General features: G+C 43.0%; 1 protein-coding gene across 2 annotated transcripts in view; it reads left to right on the forward strand.

The window, feature by feature from the left end:
* LOC125396218 (uncharacterized) overlaps positions 1-20877 on the forward strand; it is a 157275-nt gene that overhangs the window by 71582 nt on the left and 64816 nt on the right. The window contains exon 3 of one of the 2 annotated variants that reach the window (XM_087896492.1): positions 7799-9766. The exons of the other annotated variant lie outside the window; for it this stretch is intronic. The gene's annotated coding sequence lies outside the window, so the exon portion shown is untranslated. Of the gene's footprint in view, positions 1-7798; positions 9767-20877 lie in introns of those variants that run through there. 2 annotated transcript variants of the gene reach the window in all.

Below are 20877 nucleotides of genomic sequence, written 5' to 3' on the forward strand. Positions count from 1 at the left end.
GGGATACACAAATGTCATATTTGGGGTAAAAGTATTTTGTTCCTCCCCAGAAGGCTGCACAAGCGATTCTCAGTGCTTTGTCTCCTTTGACTATACGTTTTAAGGTTCTTGGAGAGCTGCCAGGCGTTCTCTGTTGCTAAGCTGCAGTTTCTCTGTCCATTGCTTCCAGACTACCACGCCTAGAAGATGGGCTGAGCTTTTGATCTTGGAGACGCAGTAATGGTGCCATGTCCCACCTTATTTTGTCAGAGAAGCAGAGGCTGCCTGCCTGGCTGGCTGAGGAAGTAAGCGCTAGCTTCAAAGTATGTTTATAGGATTTACAGTTTATGCCAGCAACAGATGCTCGAGTTTTATGTCCATATGGAAATGAGTGCTCTTATTTAGGAATAATTGGATTGAAACATTTTAATTGTTTACCTTTACTGTTAGTGTTAGTCTACTTTGTTCCTACTATATTCATTTTTATTAGATTTCTAGAATTTTTAGAAATAAAATAAAAGTCCATCATTTCTTCCTTTGCTTTATTCCCTTTAATCCCTTTGATTCCCACTTCCCTCTAGAAATTAGAGCTTCTTTTTCTTTGACTGTTAAACACACACACACACACACACACGCACACACACTATAATATGTTTGATCCATTTTGTGTTACTTGAATGTATATGATTCAGGGCAAACAACTTGGTACTCGATAACCAGCTCGGGAACTCATCTTAGGGAGGACTTTTTCTCCTATTCTCAGCCTTCTGTAGCTGCTTATAGTTCTTTACCTAAGGGTGGTGCCCCATAAGAATTCTGCCTACAGTGTTAGCACGTCTATTGGTGTTGTGTGTCTTCAGGTCTTGTTTAGGCAGCCATGTTGTTGAAGCATCATGGGGGAAGCTTTCCTGTCTGTTGAAGGAGGCACAGACTCAGAGCGGATTTTCTGGTCCTCTTGCCCTTGCAGCTTTCCTTTTCTCTCTCACCTCTATGATGTTCCTTGAGGCTTAGATGCAACAGACATGTTGCAGGTGAGGTTGGCCACTGCATGATCACTTGTTTTCTGCTTTTTTACTGGTTGTGGTTTTCTGTTGCAAAGAGAAGTTTGATGAGTGATGAGAGCTACAGTTATCTGTGGGTATAAGGATACAGATTTAGAATGTAGTTAGGGATTATGCTGGCTTAGTAAAGCGGGGAAGTACGTTCACCTCCAAGATCCATGACCTCATTAGCCTGAGGTAGTTGGCTAGATTTCCAGTACCGAGCATGGTTTCCCTCCTCTTGAGTGGTCCTTGAGTGTGATTCGAAGGCCACTGGTTACCATGAAGATATAAGTGCACTACTGCATCCTTAGCGTTACTGTGCTGTGCTGATCGTTGCTGTGACTCATGTGTATTAGAGCTGGCTAGGACTATTAATTGTTTCCCTCCCTTGGCAACTTTCATAGCTTGCATTCTTTCAGATACTATGAAACTTGTCTTCAAAGGTAAGACTTCCAAGTTATATCTAGCTCGGGTCCTCTAGATCTTGTGTCTGAAGTGCATGCCACTGCATTCTTAATTTATTTTTTAAAAAGCTTATTGTAAACAAGTTACAAATAAAAAAACCACCACACATTGAAATTAGTAGACGTAAAGACTCAGTGAACTTTTATACAGCATAAAGTAGCCGGGCGGTGGTGGCACACACCCTTAATCCCAGTACTCAGGAGACAGAGGCAGGTGGATCTCTGTGAGTTCGAGGCCAGCCTGGCTTACAGAGACAGCTAGGGCTGTTACACAGAGAAACCCTGTCTCACCTTCCACTAAAAGGGGGTAGGTATTTAAAATGGAAGCTGTGGAGATTCCCACTGGATTTTATACCTTCTCTATTGAATGTAGTTTTACAACTTGTTCACCATCAAAACCAAAAATCATGACAGAATTAGAACTAGAAAAACAATTAGCATCCCACCCTGTTTTAGAGCTCATTTTCTTTCCCTGTATTTAGCTCTTCCTTAACTTAGTTTTTGTGATGGAGTTCCACTATGTAGCCCAGGCTGGCCTCCCACTCCAGAGCTCATAATCCTGCTGTCTTGGTCCCTAGGAATGCAGAGATGCACTTCCTAAGTGTTCCATAATATTTTAAAACAATCCTTTAGGTCTACACATTTCAAAAGTTTATACTACTACCATCATAAAATTATATTTCATGCTAATGTAGGAAATAAACAAAGTAAATCAATAGTCTGTATGATTTCAAAATAGGGTTTTCATCAAAGATTGAATTCATGATTAGACATGAGCACTGCATTTAGCTGTTAGATCCGAAGGGGATAGAGGTTGTATAGCTGCTGATAGGTGAAGAAGAGGAGGCAGATTAATAAAAACTCAAGTCTCCTGAATAATGCCTCATGCTTTCTACTGTTTACTTAGTGATTGTGCCAAGGGACACAAGGACTTCATGCATGTAAAGCCCTCTATGACCAAACCTTAGCCTTTCTTTACAACCCTTTGCAGAATGACCCCATGAGTGAGTTCTGTTAACCGTTTAGTTTTTGATTCATTCAGTCATTCAATCACTAACTTGCTCAGTGACTCACTATTATGTGTCTCCACGCTTATCATGAAATTTTATTATGGTAAAATATGCTAAATATGTGGTCATAGAAAGTACAGTGGTTGAAAAGGAAGAAAATGCTGATTTTATTTATTTATTGGTATTCTGAGACAGGGTCTTGTAGTCCAAACTCTTCTAGAACTTGCCATCATCTTGTCTCTTTCTCCCAAGTGCTGGGATACAGGTGTGCACCACTGTGCTCAACTTCTTGTAGATATTTTGAATCTTCTTTTGAGACTGGACTGAAGTTTCGTCACCTTGGTTTTCTTTGGGGGCAACTGTCCAGGGCTTCTTTCAGTGTGGAGAAATACCATGTTTCGTTATGTGGATTCATAGGGGTTGTTCTAAGGCAAATCTAGAGAATTTGGGCTGCAATGTTTTCATAGTAAGCTCATGCAAATGACCTGAGGAGCAGCCAACTGTGCTTCCTCTTCAACCTTTTCAATATATCCAGGGTCTTTTTCTTCCTCCAAAAACATGTGCTGTAATGATACAGAGTAATACTGAATTCTTCAAAGCAGCCATTAGATTAGGTGGATTGTGTTGTAGAATATTATTTTAAGATGTGTTATGACATTCTTTTATGTTGCATTTGTTTAACTCTGTGAAGCTGTGTTACTTGGCCTGTCTAAAACACTTGATGGGTCTAATAAAGAGTTGAGCAGTTAGTCCCTAGGCAGGAGAGAGAAATAGGTGGGGCTGGCATGCTGAGAGAACAAATAGAAGGAGGAAAAGAGAGATGGAGGAGCAAGGAAAAGAAGAAGGAGAGGAGGACATCAGGGGCCATCTACCCAGCAACACAGCACACCACTGAGTAAAAAGTAAAGAAAAGGATATAGAATAGAGAAAGGTATAAACACAGAGGCAAAAGTTAGATAGGATCCTTTAAGTTAAGGAAAACTGGCTAGAAGAATGCCAAGGCCGGGCATTCATAAAAAAGAATAAGACTCCATGTGATTTATTTGGGAGGTGGGTGGTGGACCCTCCAAAATGCCAAAGAGCAAATTAAACAACAGCATTGTCCACAGAGAAGTGTCTCCCACCAGGTAGTTTATGACAACAGGAGTTGGTTCTTAGTGTTACTGAACTAAGAACTGCATAGAACATAAGGTTTTTGGAAAATGGTGATATCAAGTGGGAACTGAGGAGCAAACCCAAATGTTAGTGCCCTGTCAATGCCTCTCCTAGTCTTAGCCACTCCCTGACCTTAGTTTCCGTGCTCGTATTTTGGCCACTGCTCTATTCTACACCTGCCGGCTTCTCTTCTACAAAACAACCAGAGTGACTTTAAAACAAATTTTAAGCATGTCAACCACACAGAATTCCTCATTTCAACCATTTTAGGATGTCAATTCAGTAGTATCAAACACATTCACACTGCTATGAGAGTTCCACACACCCCATTCCAGGGTGTTTTCATGTTTTTCTGGGTCAAAATTTTGCAACTTCCAAACTCAAACTTCACAATTCCCTTCCTCAGTCTGTACTATTTTTTTTTATCAGAAAAGGTTTTTCAGTTCTATATACTTCACAGAAGTAGTGTCAGGCAGCATTTGTCCTCTGTCGATAGCTTCTTTTTCTTAGTGTAGTAACTGCAAAGCTCACTGTGACATGTGCCAGAACATACTTCTATTTGTGGCTGAGTAATATTCCACGGATGCCACATTCGGTTTGTGGTTGGGCAGGAATTGCTTCCACCTTTTTGCCTGTTATGACTAACACTGCTATGGGTATGGTTGTCCACTTGTCTATTTCACAGTCTGCTTTCAATGTTTGTAGTAATTCTGTGTGTAACCTTTTGGGGAAACACCTAATTTTATGCATGCCCTGCAGCTGCAATTGTAGTATCTCCCATTGCTAAAGGCAATGAAAAAGTCCTTCATTTCTCTGTACCTCTGTAACATTTGCTGGTCCCTTCCCGTGTGTGTGTGTGTGTGTGTGTGTGTGTGTGTGTGTGTGTTGTCTGGGAGAAAGCTTAGGACTTTTTGCATGCTAAGGCCATGTTCTATCATGGAGTTATACTCCTAGCCTGTATTAGTCAGGGCTCTTGAGAGGAACAGAACTGATAGCATGAATATCTATCTGTCTGCCTTTCTGTCTGGTGCCGTCCATTCATCTGTCTGTCTGTCTGTCTATCTATCTATCTATCTATCTATCTATCTATCTATCTATCTGGGATTTATTAGCATGGCTTGTAGGCTGTGGTCTAGCTAGTCTGAAAATGGCTGTCTACCAATGTAAGATCCAAGAATCCAGTAGTTGTTCAGTCCATAAGGCTAGACATACTAACTGGTCTTCAGTATACACTGAAATTTCAAAGAAGTGTGTTCTAATGCCAGTGAGGGAGTCAGTGGTCAGTGAGAACACGGGCAAGAGGCAAAGAGCAAAGCACTGCCTTCTTCCAAGTCCTTATGTGCTTCCAGAAGGCGTGGCCCAGCTTTAAGGTGGATCTTCCCATGCCTAAAGATCCAGATTAAGGTGGTTCTTTATACTTTAAATGATCTAACTAAGAAAAATTCCTCATAGGTGTCCCCAGCCGCTTGAGTTTTGGTTAATTCCAGATGTAGTCAAACTGAAACCAAGACTAGCCATCAGACAGCCACATGCATCCTTTTTGAAAGTTAATGACATCTTAATGGCTATGAAAATTCTGGTAAGCTTTGTGCCACCCACTTAATAGCTAATCTTGTACCTTTGGAGGAACATCCAATCGAGTCTGTGCCACTTCTGAATTATTTGCTGCTGTTGAGTTTTTGAGAGAAACAAATGCATTTTTACTTACTTGTTTCCTTGACTACCAAGACATGCTACTAAATTGCACTGTCAAGGAGCAAGACAAATGTGAAGATTTACTCCTGTGGACCAGACTGAATAGGATTTTCACACAGTTGATTTTATTTCACAAGTCCTGAGGGTATTGATGAGTGCTTTAATTATTTGATCTAGGCATACTCTGTAATATGCCTCCTGCAATATCCACATTTGTCCTTTCCATGGGAATGCTGAGCTTGGCTGACTGTCTAAGCCTCCGGGCTTGGGCAGGCTTTTCCACCAGAGATCAGGTCAGATCTTCGGATGTCTCCAAAGGGAGTCTTTGCACTTTGCAAGGATGTTCACTAGCTGCACTAGCTGTGTTTTTAATAATGTCAACATTCTATCACCCAATTTTCTTTCCTTTCACAATCCCACACTTTACTTTTATTATGCTTTTTTGTACATGAAATTGATTCAGTTCTTCTACGAAATATGAGAAAACGCTTAATAAAATGTTCCACTTAATTCTCTCTTATGAAATTGGGGGGAGGAAGTAATGACTGAGTTACTGAGTCACAGAGCAACACATTCCCTGGCCTTCTTTCGACTTCAGAACCTGCTTTGGTTGCTGTCATCTCTGAGTTTTCTTTATTGGCATAGACTGGTGGTGTAAGTGCCCTGCTCCATTGCTATGGCTACTCCATGGCTCTGGACTAGCACCTTTGCCAACAGAGAAAGCAGAGGGAAGAAGTCAAAGTAGATGAAACTCAAGCCAGTTCTGTGTCAAGCATGCTGTTGTCTTGGTTGTTTATCTGCCGGTCGTTGCTTCCTCATCTGTTCAGAATGCAGGCTCGCTGGCTGGATGGTGTGTTTCTGTGCTTTCTCCCTATTAAAGACTGGATTCCGTTAGCCTACCAAATGCACATGTGGTCATATTTGGAGACAGATATTTACTGAAGAAACCAAATTATACTGAAACAATGAGGATGGGCCCTCTCCAATAGGGCTTATGTTCTTATATGAAGAGGAGACAGCACTAAGACATAGGCAGAGGGCTGACCACATGAGGACATAGCAAGAGGATGCCATTTGTAAGTAAATGAGCTGGCACAGAGTGTAGAGGTAGATTCATCCTTCTGTTGATCAGGGAGGGTTATAAGTCTTTGCCGTGTTTCACATTAATGAACTATATGCTTGGCAGAGGTTAGAAGTTCAGGATAACAAGAAATGGGTACCACATGTCCCTAAGGCCTGGTTCCTACTAGGTTAGACTGGGTAGCTCTACTCAGCTGTCCATGGCTCTATTAAGAACAGTTTATGAAGCTGCCACCCGTATCCCTCATGCAACATAGCAAAAGGCTGCATATTTGGGGAACTTTGTCCTTGGGTAATGGAAAAAGAACATGGTTCCAATACTCTGAACTCTGAGCGTGTCTATAATGTTGCAGTATTTTAAAGTTATGTTCATTTCTCCTCTAGAGTACGGGAGTTTCTAGAGACCCTACCATTTGTATTGCTCAGTCTTCTGCATGTAAAATAAAGCCTGATATTCCATTAATACTTATTATATGAGGATGTAAGTGTAGGATGGGAAAAAGTGTATGCTGTAGGTAACTTAAACAATTAGTTCAAGTAATATTGTTGTTGACTTCCATGCAGATCCCATGCTTATGCTGTTGTCCCCAGCCCTGCCCATCTGCAGCACCTGTTTCAGTTTGTACCTACCAGCCCACAGGAAGGAGCATGATGTGTTGTGAATTCTACAGGGTGTCTGTTAGGGCCAAGTGAATGAGGTGTTCTAAGAGTCTTGAATGGAATGGTAGTTGGGGAGGGGATGAATAATCTATTTTTCATTATCCTTAACATCCTCCACCTAAGTGACATTGCTGGAGTACTCACCAAAGCTTAGAACTCTAGTTATTATTGACTAGGTGGCTTATACATACTACGTGTCTAATTCCCAAGTTTCTGGAGGCTGGAAGTCAGAGAGCAGAGCATCAGCACGGTTGGATTCTGGTGAGGGCCGTCATCTTGGTTTACAGATGCTTGTCTTGTGGCCGCACATTGATAATGGATGCAGTTCAATAAATAAGGGCACTGCTTTCACCATGAGGGGCCCCCTCCTGACTAATCTCTGGAAGGGCCTCACTTCTTCGGATCATTGTTTTGGTTGGGATTCTAACATAGGAGCGTGGAAGGACACGAACATTCCTCCCATAGCAATTCGTGATCCAGACAGATGATAGAGGACACGGTCCCTGGGTCAGCAGTGGTCCAGAGATCATAGTGATGGAAGCTACTTCCTACCCATCTGAATAGCAACATTTACACCCAGGACCGACGACTCAAGAGTTGGCAAGGCTGTGTAGAGACAGTGCATTGCTCATGGGTCTGAAAACTGACACAGTCATTCTGGTAAACCAACAGTTTCTTTGTGTAATTTGTGCGCGTTTGTCCTCTGACCCAGGATTCCTTGTCTTGAAGTTGTGCAATGTGCAACTTTCACAACAGCAAGCGGTGGCCCAGATTCAAGACCACAAAATGAGCTGCTGGAACATCTGGGAAGAGGACCTCCTGCTTGCCAGGTAGTTCACAGACCAGGGTTTGTCACGGCAGCACTTCATGGAAAACAGAAAACATAAAGCCTTTGTATGTCAGGGGCTGAGAAGGAAAATAACTATTCCACTGGAGAAGCCCTCAGGTCTGGAAGGAGGTTGGGCCATTGTGATTCCATCAAGGCGCCAAAGCTGTGCCTGGAGGAAGTGAGAGCGTGCAGGAAGCCAGTCTGGAAGGATTGGGTTCCTAAAGCCATAGCTCATTGAGGCTGGTGATGAATGGGGACCCAAGCTATGGAGGACAGAGCAACATGGAAGCCTGCAGAGAGAACCTGATGAGCAAAGAGCAGCTCTCTTTGGAAGGACCCCACCTGCTTCTGCATGGATTAGCAGAAATCAGATCAGACTGGGAGAGTAATGGCTGTCTGTTCCTCCTCCCTTGTGAAAGAGCTCCAGGACCCCTAGATAATTTAGGAGGACAAGAAGGTGCACGCTTGTGATCTGGAATTCCCGCCTGCAGGTGGAGGCTTGAACAGGGTCTGATTTGATCTGGAAACTGAAACAGTTCTTGCCTGCTGTGATAGTTTTCTCATCCATTTCTTCACCGCAGAGCGACTCCTTCCAAAACGGGGCCCAGGTTTGTGGCTGCTTTGTATTGCCGTGACCTGGCGGTGGATCTGGTATACTGGCTGTTCTTAGTAAACATTGTCAGACAGTGCCAATAGGGGAAGGCACAGAGGGTTTGTGAAGCCAGAAAGTGGCAGAGGAGAACAACGTCTGAGCTCCAAAGAGAACTCTTCCTCCACCCACCAAAAGCAGACTCCTCAGATCATCTGCTCCAAACAGCTTTTTAAGGATATAAACTGGGGGAGGCTGTTGATTGAACACAGATAATTATTCTGCAACACCCCAGTATGCACACATCACAAACCTTGGAAAATCATGAGTCCCCAAACTTCTAACTCAAGTTTCACACTGACCTATGGAATAACCTATGCACTTGTGGATAATGGTTGAGTGGGAAACAAATTAGTTATCTTCTCAAGAAGTTGCACACAGTGAAGCTACAACTTATATTTATGTCCATCATATAATCCATCTTGGACTCATTGATTTTTCCCTAGAGTATATGTTTTACTATTAAAACACGTTGTAGATGTGAGTTCATAAAGAAAAAAGAAAATAATGTATTTCTAAAATTTAAGAGGGGTCTATTGAATATTTAACAATTTAAAAAGAGGTTTTTTTTTATTTAATTGCCAGCCAGGCATAATGGCATAGTCTTTTAGTCTCAGCACTTGGAAGGTAGAGGCAGGGTGATCTCTATGAGTCTGAGACCAACCTGGTCTACATAGTGCGTTACGGGACAGCCAAGGCTACATAGTAAACAAACAAACAAACAAACAAACAAACAAAAAACTAAAGAAAGAAAAGAAAAGAAAAAAAAGGAAGTTCCTCAAAAATGTCTCTTTTGTTGAATGAGATCTTAGCCTTGTCATTTCTGTGGTATTTGATAGATTCCCAGTGAAATTAAAAACGGTTGCTCATAGTCTGCTCTAGTCCCTGGAATGGAGACTTGTGAAATGTCTAGTTGTGTTCAAGGACCAATTTGTTAACCTTACAATAAGCAGACATAGACATGCTCTCTCCAGACAGGCTCTGCTGTGTGGTGGCTGGTGGGCTGGATGTACAGCCTCAAACTAAAGATATCTTATGTTTTAAAAGTTTATCTTATTATTTTGATCAGGTCTCTGGGATTGTGTGCTTGTGAGGACTGGTATCTGGAGGCTCTGATTCTCCTGGAGCTGGATTTACAGATGACCTAACATGGGTGCTGGGAATCACACTCTGGTCCTCTGGAGGAATGACCATGCTCTTAACCATTGAATCCTCTCTCCAGCACCCCCCCCTTAATTTTATTTTTATTTAAGTGTGTATTTGCATGCCTACCTGCTTGTCTGTGTGTGTGTACAACATGGGTGCAGGTATATGTAAAGGCCAGCAAATGGTGTTGGAGCCCCTGGAAATGGAATTAGAGACAGTTGTGACCCACCTGATGTGGGTGCTGGGAACCAAACCCAAGTCCTCTGCAAGTGGAGCAAGTGCTCTTAACTGATGTAGTTTTCACTAGCCCCTCAGTCCCTGTTTTGTTTTTTAGGTTTTCAAAGAAACATTTCTTTCATTATTTAAAAACATGTGTGTGTGTGTGTGTGTGTGTATGCAGGTAGGTGTACATAAGTGCTGGTACCTGGAGAAGACAGAGGCATCAGATCTCCTGAACTGGAGTTTAGAAGCAGTTGTGAGCCACCCTCCTTGGCTTTGCAAGAGCAGTAACCACTGAGCCACCTCGCCAGTCCCTCATGCCCTGGGTTTAACAATCCCAACGAAACATGGAAACAAATGCTCCTGACTGTTGCAAAGTCTGGGTCTCAGGACATCTCTGTACAGTTGCCTGCATGTTCTCTCCCTTTCTTGTCAGCCATAGGTGAAGAATCAGGGAAGCCTCTGGGCAGTAAGGATGGCAGACAGAGCACAAGGCCCTACAGGACTTGATGAAAAGTTCTCCTGTACCTGACTTGGCCCAAAATGTACTGCATTTGGGGATAGAAACAACAACAGCAACTTTTATTTATTAAGTCTCTGAGGTTTGGGCATTGTTTCAGAAGTTAGCAATACTCAAATATATCACTAAAATAGAACATGTCAATTCCAGCCTCAAACTAGTGAGTGCCACACTTAGTGAAGTTAGGTACATATATAGGTATACATGTCAACTATGCATATTCTTAACATTGTTATTGAATGTAGAACAATGTGCATTCTGTTGTGTATGTGTGGAAGTCAGAGGACAACTTTGTGGAGTCTTTTCTTTCCTTTGTTTTGTGTTCTAGGTCGTTAGGCTTGCGTTACTCAGTAGCAAGTACCTTTACCTACCAAGTCATTTTACTGGCCCAGCATATGAACTTTAACATGCTCATTTTACAAACTATTCAATCTTCTTTTGTGGCACTAGCCAATGCAATTAGACAAAAAGAAGAAATTGTGAGTTTCAGCAATTCCAGTAATGGAGGGAACACTGGCTTATGAGTAACACCTCATACCTATGGAGACTCAGTATGTGATAAAGGGGCATGAAGTCGATGAAGAATTGATGGGTCAAATAGCAAATGTGGTTGAGCCCACAAGAAAGTCGAATAAAACTGGGTCCTTGCCTCAAAGATGGGCTCCATCTAACTGGTAAACCAATCAAAACACTCACTGTAAATGACAAAAAACAAAAATCAATACTGTGTGAGAACAGAAAAGAATTCAAAAGATAAATTCAAAAGATCTGGGCAGATAGCTCAGTTGTCAAGAGCACTTGTTCTTGCCGAGGTTCCAGGTTTAATTCCCAGCTCTCACATAGCTGCTCACAACCATTCGTATTTCTACTTCCAGGGGATTTGATGCTCTCTTCTGGTGTCTGCAGGCACTAAACAAGATGCATAGACATACATTTAAGCAAAACACTCATGCACATAAAATAAAATAAATAAGTCTTAAAAACCAAAAAAATAATATTGGAATGGGGAAGGTTTTTCTAGTTATGATATAAAGCTAAGAAGCTGTAAAATAAAGATTGTAAAAGTAAAACATAAACTCAGACAGCTCAAAAGGTACATGGCTGACTAGGAAAACTTTCAAAAGCAAACAGTGACTCTCTAGCATTTAAACCCATCCTTCAGAACCAGTTGGAAAGTTTCAACAACAAAGTAAAAATGGAGAAAGGATAACTATATGGGATCCAGCAGAGTGAAAAACAAAGACTCATTTAACAAATATTTTACTTTAGGAAACATTAAAGCTATGTACGCTAAAGCTGACTATCACAGTGAACTTCCCTGTCTGTTCCCATCACGCAGCTTCAGCATTTTCAACCCATGACTAATATTGTTTTATCTATTCTGCCCCGCTTCGTATTTTCCCCAGAAGCACCTATTCCATCTCTGCAACAGACAAAGGATTAAAATGTTGAGAGGCTGGGAAACCTGCTCAGTAGTAAATGGCAAGCAGGGCGACCCAAGTTCAGATCCCTGCACACACATAAAAACACTGACCCAGTGGCACTAGGGCAAGGATGGAGATGGTGGGGTCCTGGCTGCTTACTGGACAGCCAAGCTGGCTGAAATGGTGAGCTTTACATTCAGTGAAAGAGCATGTTGCAAAACCAAAGTTAGAGCCCGGACAGATGGCGCAAAAGTGAAGATCCTTTACTGCTCTTACAGAACACCCAGGTTCCATTCCCGAGCACACATGGTAGCTCAAAGCCATCTGTAACTCCAATTCCAGATGGAGATCCAGTTCTGCTTTTGATATCCGTGGGCTCCTACACCCACATGGTGTACATACACACACTCACACACTCAGATACACACACACACACACACACACACACACACACACACACACACACGTACATAAAAAGAAATAAATATTTTAAAAAGAAGAAGAAGCAGAGAGCAATAGAAGATACCTAATAACAACTCCTGGCTACCATATAAATGAATTGACATAGTTTGTTGGAGGAAAAAGTAAAACCATAGGAAGTCTCTTATATTGTTACAGGGGATAGAAATTAGTTATAATCTCCAGAGAGGGTAGTTTCTTCTTATCTATCAAAATTATAAACCTGTTGACCCACAAATTCCATCTCACAGATTTTTTTTTAAGTGGCTATATTTGTAAATGTGCAAGTATATTTACATAGTTTGTAACAGTCAATGGCTGGACATATCTCATATGCTAACACTTTGTAGCTATGACAAATGGGGTGATTGCTGATATGGGGTGCTCTCTGGGGTACATTCAGAAAGGAAGTACAGATAAAGTTGTTTTGAACCTGGTTTAAACACTGTACAGTGTAAACATGTATCAAAGCATCACATGGTAACTTACATGTTACCAGATAAAATTAATTTAATTCAAGGTGTCCTAAGAGATAAAGGGCATCATGCATGTATTTGTCACTGGTGTCTATATGTTGCCAATACAGAAAAGTCAATGGGCATTGACTTTAAGATAAAGCAGTTACCAGCTTAGGCTTCCCAGAGGGCATGTGGCAATGTTTAGAGACACTTTTGACTGTCACAGCTGATGTGAGAATACTACTGGTGTCTGTGGGTAGAGGATGGTAATGAGGTTCACTCAATCATTCAACATCCTTCAATGTGCTGGAGTATGAATAATAGTGATCTGGGTATCAGTGGAGCTGACTTTGAGAGACCCTGAATGTTAGTGGCAACTAACTTCACATCTCCTGAAGCAGGGAGAAAGGAATTCCTTCCAGAAGGAGAGGAAATTTCCCCCTAATGTCTCCTCAAGCAGCTACCCAGGCTTGCTGGCCTCAGATGGGGGGGGGGGGGTCTCAATATCCCAACTTTGGAATAGGACACACTGGTGGTTTTGTTTAAGCCTTGACAGCTTCCAGAGTTGAGAACAGATCAAAAGAAAAGTAAAATAGTGCTTGGAGTTTTGCTCAGTGGTGGGGCACAGGCCTAGCCTGCTTGGGGCCCTGGATTCCATTTCCACTCCTGCGAAAAGAAACTTCTTCTTCTGACAAAGACTATTTCAAAGACTCTACAGCAGCAAGTATCACACTTCCGAGAGGGAAAGTTGAGGCTTTCAACAGCTACCTTCCAAACACTTTCAAATCTAGTGTGCTTGTGGAGTAAGTATGTGTACTCCAGCTCAGAAATCTGCTAATGTTTTTTTTTTCTCTCTCTCTCCAAAATACCCCTGGAAACTGTGTGTTTTCTAAAATACAGAAAGTGTAGAAAATTTTGGTGAAACAATAACACAAAGCAAAAGAAGTTGGCTGTCTGCTAGGGTGAAGCCAATTTTGACTGTGGGGAATCCTAGAATCGAATCACGTCTTAGGAATGCAAATGCCAGGCTATCAGTAGCTTGGTGCTGTGTTCCCAATATTTAATGTGTAAGAGTGCGCGCCTCCATGTGTGTATGTGTACCACGTATGTTCCTGGTGCCCAGGGAGGCCAGAAGAAGGCATTAGATCTTCTAGAACTGGAGTTACAGACTGTTGTGTTCTGTCAAATAGGTGCCAGGAACTAAACTCTGGTTCTCTGAAGATCAACATGAGGTCTGAAACACTGAACCATCTCTCCACCATTACCTTTTAGTTTTGATACAGGGCCTTGCTATGTAGACCAGGAAGGCTTCCAACTCATGTTTCCCTGGCCTCAGTGCTGGGTAATAGAAATGGGCTACCTGCCAGGAAACCCATGAAGTCGTTCTCCAGCTGAGACCTGGTTTTCAGCTTCAGTGGAGCCGTTTGAGTAGAAAGGATCCCCAGGATGTATGGAGATTTTGTTGAAATACTTCTAGATAAACGTTTAAAGAAGAAAATGTTCCGCTCATGTTTAGGCAGTCACATTGGTGAGACTTTTGGGGTATAGCTTCTGTCATTGCTAGGAGACAAAATCTCACAACAAACTCCCTGTTCTGACTCCTCTTGCATGGTGTTACCTGAGCCTTAGGTGTGGGAATGCTCTGTAGAGGTATCCTTTGGGACTGGGCTCCACAATTCTGCATTTTGACTGGCTGTGGTTTTGTGTAGCGAACTCATCTGTTGCAAAGAGAAGTTTCCCTGATGAGAAGTGAAGATCACACTTACCTGTGGGTATAAGGACAAATGTTCAGATTGTTGTTAGGCATTATGCTGGTCTAGTAAAGTAGCGACTGTAGGTGCTCCTCCAATATCCATAACTTCACTAGCCAAAGTGAGTGGTGGACAGCCCGTTAGACCTCACCCCTACACAAAAAACTATAGGCAAGAGAAGAGCACTCCAAGTGGCTATCTAATACAAATGGTTGGCCCTGAAAACATGCAAAAAGTAACATTATGTAATTTAACATGTTATATTTAGAAATATATATGTATATACATATGTGCATGTAATAACAATTAATGAAAAAAAGAGGCCATAAATTTGAAAGTGAGCAAAGAGGGGTATATAGAAGGGTTTGTAGGGTAAAAGAGAAGGGAGAAATATAACTATATTATGATCTCAAAAATCAAAACTGCAAAAAATTAGATAAAAGAAAATATTTCTCTAATATTTGAAATACTTTTTGGTTAAGATGAGGCTCCCGAAGCCTTGTATTTGAAATTTTAGATGAAGGATTCATAAATGAAATGTTCATGCAAATATTCCCAAAGCCCCTAATCTCCAAATTTGCAGCCTCTGGTCTCTTATTTCAGAGAAGGGATATTTAAACTGAGCTTTGGTTGTGACCTCTGACCCTAGAAAGGACATGTGCCTCCCACTCTATCCAATAAATACGAGTTATTCTCCATATGTTGAGCATTGTGCCAGGTGCACTGGTTGGATGGGGACCGTTGTGAACAGGACAGACCTGCTTCCTTCCCTCCTGTAAATCCAGCAACGTGGATGACTTTACATAGTGAGGTATGAGGGACACCACAGGAGCATCCTTCCAGGGAACCTAGGGATTCCCAGAGAGGGACAGCTTTTCGGAAGAGTGATGGTTAACCTTCATTGTTAGTTTGACTGAGAATCACCTAGAAAATAGTTAGACACACCCTTGACTGTGTCCAGAGGGTGTTTCCAGAAAGAATTAACAGAGGAAGAAAGACACGCCCTGTATGTGGGTGGCATTCTCCAATGGGCTGGAGGCCCAGAAAGGATAAAAGAGAGAAAGGAGAAAGCTGGCAGAGAACCAACATTCACTCTGCTTCATGAACCCCTGGGATAAGAGCAAGCAGCCTCACATTTCTGTCTCTGTGCCTTCCTCAATGTGACTGACTGTGCGCCTCAGACTGTCAGCCAGAGCAACTCATTCCTGCTTCAAGTTGCTTCATCGAGTCTGAGCCGTGACAGTTAGCACAAGGGTGGGGATGAGTTCTGGGCAAGAGCCTGTGTTTAAGCACGTTTCTGAAACCTTTGAGGAGGAGAAAATAGAAAATCTGCAGATATTTTGGTCATATACCTGTGAGTGACTGCAAACTGTGTCTCTGCTTTCACTGTTTGCCCGGGGTTCAGGTTAAACTGTGCGGCTATTGCCCATGGGTTGCCCGTGCCTGTGGTACACTGGCATTTAATTCTATGCCCCTTTCTCAATGAGGAAGAAGTGCATTTTCCCATCCAGTTTGCTCCCACATAATCTCAAAATGTAGAATAAGTAGACATAGCAGCCTGTACCTGCCAAGATTTCTTTGCTCAGAGCTTGGTATATATTGGTCCATTTCACCTTACCCCCAAAGAAGGCGACTTCGCTTTCATTTCTAGGCAAGACAAACTCACATGCATGGATTCCACAGGCGTTTCAGAATACCTAACTTCAAATTCCAGAATGTTCTGTCATGCGTTCTCTCCTTTTTGCGACAGTCCCAGTCAGATGCTGATGGCCTGAGATGAACGTGGGAAAGACAGGGTATGCTATATTCCGCAAAGGGTTTATTTTCAAGACAGTGCATTATGAATAAGTCACTCTTGGGCAAATTTTAGTTAGTGGCCTTGGGCATTTTTGCTCGAGACAAACCAAGCAGTCTCTTTCCCAGAGTTGGCACAAGGATGTATTGGGGAGTAGGTGTTTGCGAACTGGTCTGCTTAGAAGTCCCTCATTAGATGAAGTCTGTGTTAACCACCTCCCCACAAAAGACAATCCCGAGCCAGCTGGCTTTTACCCCCTTGGTATTCTCACCCTGAACGGGTTCTGGGGAAGTTGGGTGCTGAGGACACAATTTTCTGTTTCTCACCACTTCTCTGTAATGCGCCAAGGCCCTAGACAGGTCACTTCATGCATTGGGGCCTGAGGTGTTTGCAGCAGACGATCACTAAGATCCTTGTAGTTGAAGCACTCTGTGAATGAGTCTTTGGAACAAGTTGGCAATCCTTAGGCAAATGGAACAGAGGTTAGAAGTTTATGTAGTACAGCTTCTCACAGGGAAGTCAGCTAAACTGCAAAAGCCTTCCAGTCGCGAGTTGCTGTTATTTACCCCAGCTGACTGTATGGCAATAATAATCATTTGTTTTGGCTCATCTCAAGGAAAATAGGTTAAAGGGAGGTTTGGGTGCAGGTCTGGGGGATTGCATCTGGCGAGTATGTCCCCGCCTCCTCAATGTGCTTCTCTGAAAGACCACTGTTCCAGAACACCTGGGGTTTCCTTCCACGAATATCATGTTATTCTCATTAAGCTTAAGAACATGCAACAATTATGTAGACGTGTGCATGTGGGGAGCATTCAACACGCTCCACAAGGGAATAGGTATACAAAGCTGGCTTTGAACTTGAAAATCTGAGCCAGCCAACATGTCACAGGTGAGAACGCGTGAGTGAGGGGGCGATGACAGTTCTGGAACCATTAATTCACTTATCCTTAGGTACACTCGGGCAATTGTTCTCAGTTTCCGGGTGGCTGGAGGGTGTTGGTCCTTAGAAGCACGTGCCAGACCCGCAATGCCAGCCAAGAAATGCCTGCTCAGCCCCCCCCCCCCGCCCCATCCCTGTCTCCTGCGTCATCTCTGCTCCCTTTCCACTTGATCTCCCTGGCTTCCTCTCAAGGTTCCCTTTGCATCACTGTGACAAAAGTACCTGGCAGGAAACATGTCAGGTAGGAAAGTTTGACACTAGCTCAGGGTTTAGTATTTGGTCTGTCATGGCGGGGAGGGCACAGTGGAGTTTGTGGTTTGGGGAGAGCAGTGGTGACAGCGTGTGGTCCTGCCTATTCATATCATGGGGGACAGAGAGTGGCTGGAATCTAGCCAGGTTATAAACCTTCAAAGACCCGCTGGTAGGACTAACTTCCAACAGGCTCCACAACCTCCCAAGACCATGCCCTCTTCTAAGGATGAACAAGGACCCACAGAGGACATTTTAGACTTAAATCTTAACACATCCCTACTTGTCTCCTTTTCTGGGCATTTCTTCCTGTGTCCGGGGGTAATAAACGTGGCCAAACGAGGAAAGAGTAGTAAAAACATAAAAACGTGCTGTCTTACTGTGTTACAGCCACAACAGAACATCCTAGAAAGTGCAGGCACTGTAGCTGGCAAATCCGGTTGACATGTGTATGCTATTATGCCTGAGATATGGGCCCTTCGCTGAGTGGAGAGCCTCTGTATTGTGCATAAGTATAAAACTGTGACCCAGGCAGTGACTGTGGAAGGTAATAGAAGGATTTACTGGCTGGGGTAGAAATATTTTGCATCTGTGCTAGAATCTTGGTGTCCCTTACACACACACACACACACACACACACACACACACACACCTACCTCTCTTCATTCTTACTACAAACCTAGCAATACACCCAGAACACATGTATACCCAACTCATACACAACCTATATACATACATGCCTTGCCACATATACTCTACATCTTTGTCCCCCCATGTACACATGCATCACAGGCCACACTATAATACCCAACACATACATATACTACACACTCAACATACACAAACACACATGCACGCACACACACACACACACACACACACACACGGCAGATGGATGGAGACAACAGAGCTCTTAGCAAAGACACAGCCGGGGTTGAGTAGTTTTCCAAATTGCTGTTGCCATGTTCCAGGTCCTGGAGACCTCTGTAACAACAAGAAGAGTGCCTGAACTCTTTCGTGTCACTATTTGCCTCATGATTCTAAAACAAAGAAAATGAAAACCCAAACCAGCCATACATTCAGCAATTGCTACTACCCTTTAGGTTCCTAGACACAGGCTTATGTTTCATAACTTGGCAGGCATCAGAGAAAGAGAGTTTCTTCATGCAGCCTCAGACTGGAGAAGGTTTCTTCTTCCACCACCATGTATTCTTCTGGCCCTACCAATAAAGCAATGAGAAGCCATTGTGAGAATACCGACCTTCTCGACAAAGGCCAAAAGCCAGTCCGCGGAAATCTTCCCCCACCCCAAGGACCAGTGTGTGTAACGAATTTCCACGGCAATGGTATTTTATGAGCATGACTCACTTTCTGTTTTTCAGAAAGCGGTTCACTCTGCCCATCTCTTTCAGTACATTTCCATTTGGTGTGGTTTGGCCGGTGAGCGGGATGCAGCGGTGAGCTGCTTGAAGCCAGACTCCCCAGCCCTGGCGTACCTGAGGACCACATGTATGGCTGTAATTGCAAACAGCTGCCCACCCACCCACGGAACAGTGAGCAAGGCCATTTTTATAAACAGTAAAAATAGCACGCCCTAGGGGCAGCCAGTTCATTTGTTGATTCAAAAAATATTTGCCACCAAAAAGAATGTTCTGGACACATACCACAGTCAGGGTTTCAAAGAAGCCTCACATGGTTAACGCTAGTAATTAATAACAATAACAGCAACAATGCAGCGACCATATGCATATTTACTGAACATTAACTCTGGGCCTGGTACTGCTCTGAGTACTTTGTGTGCACTGACTCAGTGAATCTTCTCAAGGCCATCCTGTCATGTGGAGAAAGCAGGTGCTAGTACAGGGACTTCTGAGCTATGAGGAAAACTGCCTGGCCAAGAAGGCTCCTCTTTGTAACTCATATTTTACACATGCCTACCTGCTTTTCAGTCTTGGAAAATGAGACCAGAGTCTGTTTGTCTATTGTATGTCTGTTTCTCTGTCTCTCTGTATCTTTGTGTCCCCTCCCCCATTTTTGTTCTTGTGACAGTGTCCCCTATATACCCCAGGCTGGTATCAAACTCCAGGGTTCAAGTGAATGCCCTACCTCTGCGACTGGAAGCTTGGGTACGTGGCTGTTTTTCCATTTTAACAGACACATAATAACTACGCATATTTATAAAGCACAACATGGTGTTCTAATACACATCTGTTGTGTAATGATCAACTATAACGACAATTATTGGAAAGACGAAAGCACCAAGTCCAAGCAAAGGCCTGTATTAGCTGCCTTTCTTGTTGCTATGCCAAATACCAGCTAAGAAACAAGTTAACAAGTTAAGGGGAAAAGTGTTTATTCTGGTTCAAAGTTTGAAAGGCGGGTATGGTGACTGGTACACCCTGCCTGTGATAGTGGGAATATACATTCGATTGCTCACATCTCAGTGGAACAGAAAACAGGGTTTTGTGTCAGAAGCAGAGCTGTTTTACAACCCCAAAGTCTAACCCTAACAGCTATATTTGTGCCGTCTAAGGGACAAAAGGTTCTGCAACCTCCCAAAACTGCACCATCAGTCAAGTACCAAATGTTCAAACACATGAGCCTGTGGGTAGCATTTCACATTCAAACCATAATACAACCATTAAACAGGGAAGTTACTGTGGGACTTCCAGAGTCTTTACTCTGCACTAGAATAGGTCAGAGTAGGTAGCCTTTCCCAAGTTTGACCTCAGATCTATTCTTTCCAGTGCTGGTCTTAATAATCTGCTACTTTAATTGTCCCCGTGTCTTTTACAATGCCCTCATGAAGAAGACTTCTTTTAAATATATGTAATTTTTTAAAAAACATCTTAATGATTCTTCGCGGATTTCACATCATGCATCTCCATCCTACTTGTGTCCCCATCCCTTCACATCTGCCCTCTGCCCTTGCAACCTCCTCCAAGATAAAATAAAATAAATAAAATTTACAAGAAAAGAAAAATCTTGTTGTGGAAACTGTAGTGTGACACACTGAATCAAACAGTACACCCTTTGGCTCATAGATCTTTACTTGCAGGTGTTTTTTGCAAAGTGGCTTGAGGAGCATCTTTCCCTCACCTTCTCTACCCCACAGCAGATGAGGGGTGCATGGCCTGCTCTCCCACTTTCATGCCATCAGGGCAGGCTCATCTGAGCCCCCTCCAGCAGGGTCAGCTCTACTGTGCTGACCAGGCGAGGTGCTGGGCCTGTTTTCCCAAGTCCTGCAGCAGGCGAGGTGCTGGGCCTGCTTTCCCAAGTGCTGCAGCAGGCAAGGTGCTGGGCCAGCTCACTGGTTCTCATGATCTCAGGGCCAACTCTCCCATCTGCCACA

The sequence above is a fragment of the Myodes glareolus genome, chromosome 14, assembly GCF_982192425.1.
Source record: "Myodes glareolus chromosome 14, mMyoGla1.1, whole genome shotgun sequence".
NCBI lineage: Eukaryota > Metazoa > Chordata > Mammalia > Rodentia > Cricetidae > Myodes > Myodes glareolus.